Consider the following 7,658-nt stretch of genomic DNA (forward strand, 5'->3'; position numbering starts at 1 on the left):
GGAGGAAGGAGCCGTCGCGACTACAGCGGGCCCGCTCTGTGCTGGCCGTTATGTAATGAGGAGAGGACCCCTCTTCCGGTTCCCCAGAAGGGACCCACAGAGCTGGGAAGCCTTGCGGGCCTGCTGAATGCACGTCCGCCTCCGCCTCCGGCGCCCGGCCCCGCCCACTCGTCGCGTTTCGTTTTGGGTGGTAGCGCTGGCCGGCCTCCCTTGCCCCGGGCCAGGTCGCCCGAGCAGTGGCCCCAGAGCGTGTGGGGTTATTTGCCTGTGTCCTCGTGGGGGCGGGCCCTCAGGGAGGGCCCCCCCCCAGGTAGCAGGGCCCCCCCCCCAGGTAGCAAGGCCACACCAGCACGTGGAAGGAGCTGGAGGGGGCCCCGCGGCCCACTCGGAGCCACCCCAGAAGGAAGTGCGTGGACTGAAGCGGAGTGGCCCCAAGTCTCCGCGTCAACCAGAGTTTCAGACCCGAGCCCCAATTGTCTGACAGTTTCCACTCCCTGATCATAGAGATAAATATTCAAGTCAAAGCATTGTCCTTTATGCTGAGCCGATTTTGAGGAACTAATATATAACATTATGCAAGCTAGTTTTATTTTTAAATTTTTTTATTTTATATTGAAATATAGTTGATTTACCATGTTGTGTTCAGATTCTTTTCCATTATAGGTCATTATAGAGTATTGAGTAGACTTCCCTATGCTATGCGTCAAGTCCTTGTTGATTATATATAGTAGTCTGTATATGTTAATCTCAACCTCCTAATGAAACTGGTTTATTTTTATTTAGTCAGAAAACTTGAAAGCCATTGTATGCTGACGCCTGAAATGGAGGAGGGGAGAGAAGTGAAAAAAAATAAGTGTAAAGTGTGTTAGTCCCTCAGTTGTGTCCAACTCTTCACATCCCATGGAGCCCACCAGGCTCTTCTGTCCATGAAATTCTCCAGGCAATAAATGAGGGGTGGTGGGTATTAAAAATAACAGAATCCAGATGTGAACCTAACTTCATAGTTTGGACCAGGGCTGTGACAACATGTACCCTGAAGGGCAGAACAGAGTCTGCGGGTCCTGGGTCAGGGGGCTGTGAATTTCCTTGGCCTGATCATCGGGATGCTGGATCTCCTCTGCAGGAACGTTCATATACTCTCTTGCCAGTCCAAGTTCTGCCTCAACCCCCGGATCTTCTCCACACAAAATACAACATATTTTTTTGAGAGATAATTAAGGAGTTTTTGACAAGTTTCAAGGAACTGCCACAAATAGTACAGGGCTAACTGGGACCTTGCCTTGAATAGGAAACTGGCTCCCTTTTAGCACACTAAAGAGAAAGTTCCAGCCCCTTTTAGGCCTTCAAAGGGTATTCATTGCTCCCTCCCAAGCTAACTGTTGCCTTAACTGCCTGCATTTCTTCAACTCCTGCCAGCTTAGTGACCCCCCACCACTGCCCATTGAATGGTGGAGTCCCTGGTTCATCCCATCCTGTAATATACAATACAGACCCTACCTCCATCATACTTCACTTGGATGAGGATGTGATTTTCATCAGCTCCAGCTTCTGCCTTTGAAAGTGGAAAGAGGATGTGGTTCCTTCGAGGGAATTGGTTGCTTCTAGGCCAGTTCAGTCTCATTCTGCTAGCAATGCCAAGGTTAACTTTTCTCTTCCCATGTGGTGCTAGAGGTAAAAAACAAAACAAAAAACCTGCCTTCCAATACAGGAGTCGAGACAGGCTTGGATCCCTGGGTAGGGAAGATCCCCTGGAGGAAGGCATGGCAACCCACTCCAGTATTCTTGCCAGGAGAATCCCATGGACAGAGGAGCCTGGCAGGCTATAGTCCATAGGGTCACAAAGGGTAACTACTGAATAACTTAGCACTCACAGAGTACCTGAAGACCAGCATAACCCACTACCAAAAACATTAGTTTTTCATCAGAGACCACCACTCTAGTTTACTGGAGAAGTACCCCCCAACTAGTTTATGCAAAGAAGGAATCTTCATCAGATTGATATCATTTTGATCTTACTCCTTGTGAATAATGACCTCAGCTTTTTTATGCTAAAAACATTTCTTTCCTGACCTGATTTTTTATTGCAAAGATTCCTCCATTACTTCAAGTTAAAGATTCCTTCAAATTATTTTTTAGTTACGCTAAGGGCATGGTAGTTAGGTTTTGTTTTTTTTTTTTTTTTTTAAAGAGTCCTTGTGTTTTAGATATAAACACTGAATTATTTCCGGGTGAAATCATACAATATGTGGGATTAGCCTCAAAATACTACAAAATATTACAGGGCTGAGGGGTCATGAGTTGATAACTGAAGAAGGAGAATGATGGATATATTGGGGTTCATATTCTGTGTTTGTTTGAAATTCTCCATAAAAAAGTTAAAAAAGAAATTGGGCCAAAAAAAAAAAAAAAAAAAACCCAGTTGGAAGATAATACTAATGCAGGCAGGGTGAACAACAAGAAAACAAAGAAAGATCATTACTACTCTTCTAGGTATAAACTCAGTACAAAGTAAGAGGAAGGATGAATCTAACTGTAACTGATAAAAAGACAGCCAGAAAATTCAAAATTAGCAAAAAGTCAATTGAAGCATGGATTTTATTCACTATGTACCTTGCTCTGAGTGTCTGAGTGCCTGAGGTGTTAGTGATTATATGATACACCATCTTATTTATTAACTTTTTTTTTCAAATTTGTTTTAAACTTCTGAAAATTTACATTTTTATCTTTTCTAGTGGGCATATTAATACAATGTTATTCAATACACACAAATATGTGTATATATACATACACGCATATATATAGACATATTCTCCCAATAACCAAAGAAGCCAATTCCTGGGACATTTGGGTAAGAAGCAAGGTGCTGTAATAATTCCCTTGTGATCTCAAAATTTCTTCCTTAATAACAGTGACAGAGAAGGCAGTTATCAGTTTTTCTCACTCTGCTCAATTATTCTTATCAGCACATAAACCTGTTAACTATCTCTCACTCTTCATCCCACTTCCATTTCTCTTCTCCCATTTTCAGCAGACTCATGAAAGAATTATCTTTTTCTTTTTTAAAAAAAAATAATTTTCTCCCCCTCCTTTTCTTCCATTCTACCTGGACCAATCTAGTCTGCTTTACGCCCCACCCTGCCTGTAAAACTGTTCACCAGTGATCTCCATGTTACCAAATCAAGCAGTCAGTCCTCAGATTTCACCATAGATAGATCTCTATCAGCAGCAGTTGACACATTTAATCACTCCCTGCTTTTTTCTTAGCCATTGCCCTGAGGTATAAATAACATAATGCTCTAGTTCAAATTCATTCTAACTTAATTTCAATAATAATTTCAAAAATATAATTTCAATAATATACAAAAACTTTGTATGTTATATATATATTATATATATATATAATATATATATGGCTCGTTCTCCCCCTTCTTTTGTGCTGTTATCATACAAATTATATCTCTGTTCATGGTATGCCCACCTTCACAAATTTATCATTGTTGCTTTATGCAGTTATTTTATTTGGCTGCAGCTGGTCTTGGTTACAGCACTCGGGATCTTCGTCAAGTCACGTGGGAGCTTCTCTTGCCGTGCATGCACTCTCTAGTTGTGGCCTGTGGACTCAGTAGTTGTGGCAAGTGGGCTCTCCAGTGGTGGTGCGTGGTCCCAGTTGCTTGCAGCGTATGGGGTCCTAGTTCCCCGACCAGGGTTCAAACCCATGTCCCCTGAATTGCAAAGAAGACTCTCAACCACTGGATCACCAGGGAAGTCCCTGCAGTGATTTTTTTAAATCAGGTGAAAAAAAATGAGAGTTACCAGCAGAAATAGACCTTTGCTGCCCTTTTTATGTTTACTGTGTAGTCTTTGTCACCATTTTCTATATTTTACCATGCAGATTTGAGTTATTGGTCTTTCATCTCTGCCTGATGGACACTCTTTCTTTCTTACAGAGTGCATAAACTACTGATGAATGACCGTGGTTTTGTTTATTGATATAGAATGTTTGATTGGCAGGGTTTTTTTCCTTCAGTACTTTAAATATATCATGCCACAGCCTTCTGTCTTCCGTGTTTCTGATGAGAAATGAGATGTTAATCTTAAGGATCTTTATGCTTGATGCTTTGTGAGTTGCTTATTTCTTGCTATTCTCAAGATTCTCTCTCTGTCTTTTGACAGTTTGATTATCATATGTCTAGGTGTTTATCCTCTGTGTGTATGTGTTCATCACTCAGTCGTGTCCAACTCTTTGAAAGACCGTGGACTGCAGCTCACCAGGCTCCTCTGCCCATGGAATTCTCCAGGCAAGAATACTGGAGTGGGTTGCCATTTTCTTCTCCAGGGGATCTTCCCAACCCAGGGATCGAACCGGGTCCCCTGTATTGCCCGCAGATTCTTTACCATCTGACCACCAGGGAAGCCCTGTGTTTATCCTATCTGAGTTTAGTGTGGAGATATGTGGAGTTCAGTGTACTTCTTGGACATATAGACTATTTTTTTTTATCAAAATTGGGAAGTTTTCTGCCATTATTTCCTCTAAATACTTTTTCTGTTCCCTTTTTCTCTCTCTTCTCCTGGAACTCCCATTCTATGTATGTTGCTATATTTGATGATATCCCACAGGTTTCTGAGGCTCTGCTAATTTTTAAAAAATTCTTTTTTTTCCTCTTTCTTTTCTTCAAACTGGATCAGTTCCTGATCTGAATTGGTTCCTGTTTTCAAGTTAACTGATTGTTTCTCTTGCCTGTTCAAATCCAATGTTGAGCTCCTGTAGTAAATTTTTCATTTTAGTTATTGTATTTTTCAACTCTAAAGCTTCTATTTGACTATTTTCTTTATAATTTCTATCTTTTTATATTCCTTATTTGGTGAGACATCATTTGCATATAAACCCAGGGTTTGTTATTGCTGCTGCTTATTGTTCTTTGTTTAGTGACTTTTCTGAACTAATTCTATAAAGTCTGATTTTGTTGTGTATGGCCACTGACATCTCTACTCAGTTAACTTAAGGTCAACTAGTGATAAGACAGAGATTTCCTTAAATGCCTAGAACTAATAAATCATCCAGTGTTTGTTGAGAGACTCTGTGTGCATGTTGGGGCATGCTTTCAACACTCAACCAGGCAGTTGATAACTCTTCCTCAGTCTAACTTCCTGCTTGTGCAGAGTCACACAGTCACAGGTGAGATCTTAGGGGCTTCCCTAAGCATATGCCCAGCCCTGCCATGTGTGTGGCCTTCTAGAGTTCCAAGAATAGGTCAGTTTTTCACAGTCCCTGTGGATATCTCATTCTTCAGCTCTCCTTAAGCTTTTTAGATAGTCTATTATGTGTCTCAACTGGGATCCACTGTCTCAGGCAGCTGAAAAGATAAAACACATGTCTGTAATTTTTTTTGTTTGTTTTTTTTACAAATGCTTCTTAGGAAAAATGCTGTTCACACTGAGTAAGCTTGAGTCAGGTCACAGACAGCCTTGCAAGTGGTGTTTTCCTGAGAACTACCAGACAAGTAGAAAAATGACAGTTCTCTGAGAACTGACTTTGAAAATTTCCAGCTCTATTATGCTCCCTTAGCCAGTTTGAACCGGGAATGTCAACTGTTATTTTTCAAACTACTACCTTGTTCAGCCATTTTCTTTAGTAAACACTCCCCAGGTTAGTGTAAGCCTTTGGTTAGTTTGCAGAGTTCTGAAAAGAAGATTTTGAATATTTTTTGCCAATTTTGTAATTATTTTTGTGGAGGACAGAATTTTCAAATGCCCTTCCTTTGCCATTTCCACTCACTCTTGAAAGTTTTTTCAGTTTAGCCCCTGGAACATTACACTCTCCTATCTATCTTTCTGAGAACCAGCCTTTTAGCCTCAGTTTCAGTTGCTGCTCTTCCTCATCATCCTAACTTGTAAATATTGAAGGGCCTCAGGACTCAATCCTTGTATCCCTCCTCTGTCTACACCCCCTCTCTGAGTGAGCTCATCCACTTCCCATAACCTGAAAACTTCCAAATTTGTAATCTCAGGCATTGATCTCTTTTTCATACTATAAGGATCTTCACTATGGTGTCCACTAGGTAACAAACTCAAAAAAAATGCCCAAGACTGAACCCTTGATCTAGCACCCCATTCCTGCTCCTCCCTTAAGACCCTGCCTCAAATAAACGACCTTCATTCAGTGCTCAGACCAAAAACCCTGGAATTCTCCATGTCCACTCTTTCTTTCATACCTCACATCAAATCCATAAGCAAATTCTTCTACTCTATCTACAAAATACACCCTGAATCAGCCAATTTTTGCCTCAGTATCACTGCCATCCTAGTTCAAACCAACATATTTTTTTCACCTGAATTATTCTGCTGCTGCCAAGTGCTGCCAAGTTGCTTCAGTCGTGGCCGACTCTGTGCAACCCCATAGACGGCAGCCCACCAGGCTCCGCCATCCCTGGGATTCTCCAGGCAAGAATACAGGAGTGGGTTGCCGTTTCCTTCTCCAGTGCATAAAAAGGAAAAGTGAAAGTGAAGTTGCTCAGTCGTCCGACTCTTAGCGACCCCATGGACTGTAGCCTACCAGGCTCCTCCGTCCATGGGATTTTCCAGGCAAGAGTACTGGAGTGGGGTGCCATTGCCTTCTCCGCTGAATTATTCTAAATAGCCAGTGAACTGGTGTTAGTTTCCAGACATCCCCTTACAGTGATCCTTTTCTGTTTGTCTCTTTGTTTGAAAGGAAAAGTCAGATCATGTTATTTCTAAACTCAAACCCCTCTGATGGTTTCTCATCTCACTCAGAATGAAATCCAAAATCATTGCATTGCTTTACAAGACCCAGCATGATCTTACTACCAGGTATCTTTTAAACATTGATGGGTTTTTTTTTTTAAATCATTTTATTTGTTTGTTCGTTTTTGGCTATGCTAGCTCTTCATTGCTGCCAGACTTCTCTCTAGTCCCCAGCAGCGGCTACTGTTTGTAGCAATGTGTGGGCTTCTCATTGCAGCAGATCCTCTTGTTGCAGAGCACAGGCTCTAGGGCACTCAGGCTTCAGTCGTTGCAGCACATGGGCTCAATAGTTGCGGTTCCGAGGCTCTAGAGCACAGGCTTAATAGTTGTGGCACACAGGCTTAGTTGCTCCGAGGTGCGTGGGATCTTCCCAGATCAGGGATCGAAACCTGTGTCTCCTGCATTGGCAAGTAGATTCTTTACTACTGAGCCACCAGGAAAGCCCCTCTGATGTTATTTTGAATTGCCCTCTCCTCTAATTTTATTCCAACCAAAAAAGGCTTCCTTTCAGCATCCTCCTAACATCCTGAGAACAGTCCCATGTCAGACATTGCATTTTGCCTGGATTGCTCATCCCTCAGACATCCTCTTGGCTCACTCCCATGCTTTATGGGGTTCTCTGACAAAATGTCATTAGGGAGTCCTTTCCTAATCATCGTACCAAAATATGACCCCTCCTGTTCCTTAACTTGTCTTAAGAGAACTCTCTATTCCCTTATCTCGCTTTCTAGTTCTTCCTAGTACTTTTTTTTTTTATCACCTAACATATTATGCCAACATCTGTTGGATCATTGAGAAAGCAAGAGAGTTCCAGAAAAACATCTACTTCTGCTTTATTGACTAGGCCAAATCCTTTGACTGTGTGGATCACAACAAACTGTGGAAAATTCTTCAAG

Source organism: Giraffa tippelskirchi, chromosome 5 (assembly GCF_054371585.1).
Source record: "Giraffa tippelskirchi isolate mGirTip1 chromosome 5, T2T-mGirTip1v1.2.pri, whole genome shotgun sequence".
Classification (NCBI taxonomy): domain Eukaryota; kingdom Metazoa; phylum Chordata; class Mammalia; order Artiodactyla; family Giraffidae; genus Giraffa; species Giraffa tippelskirchi.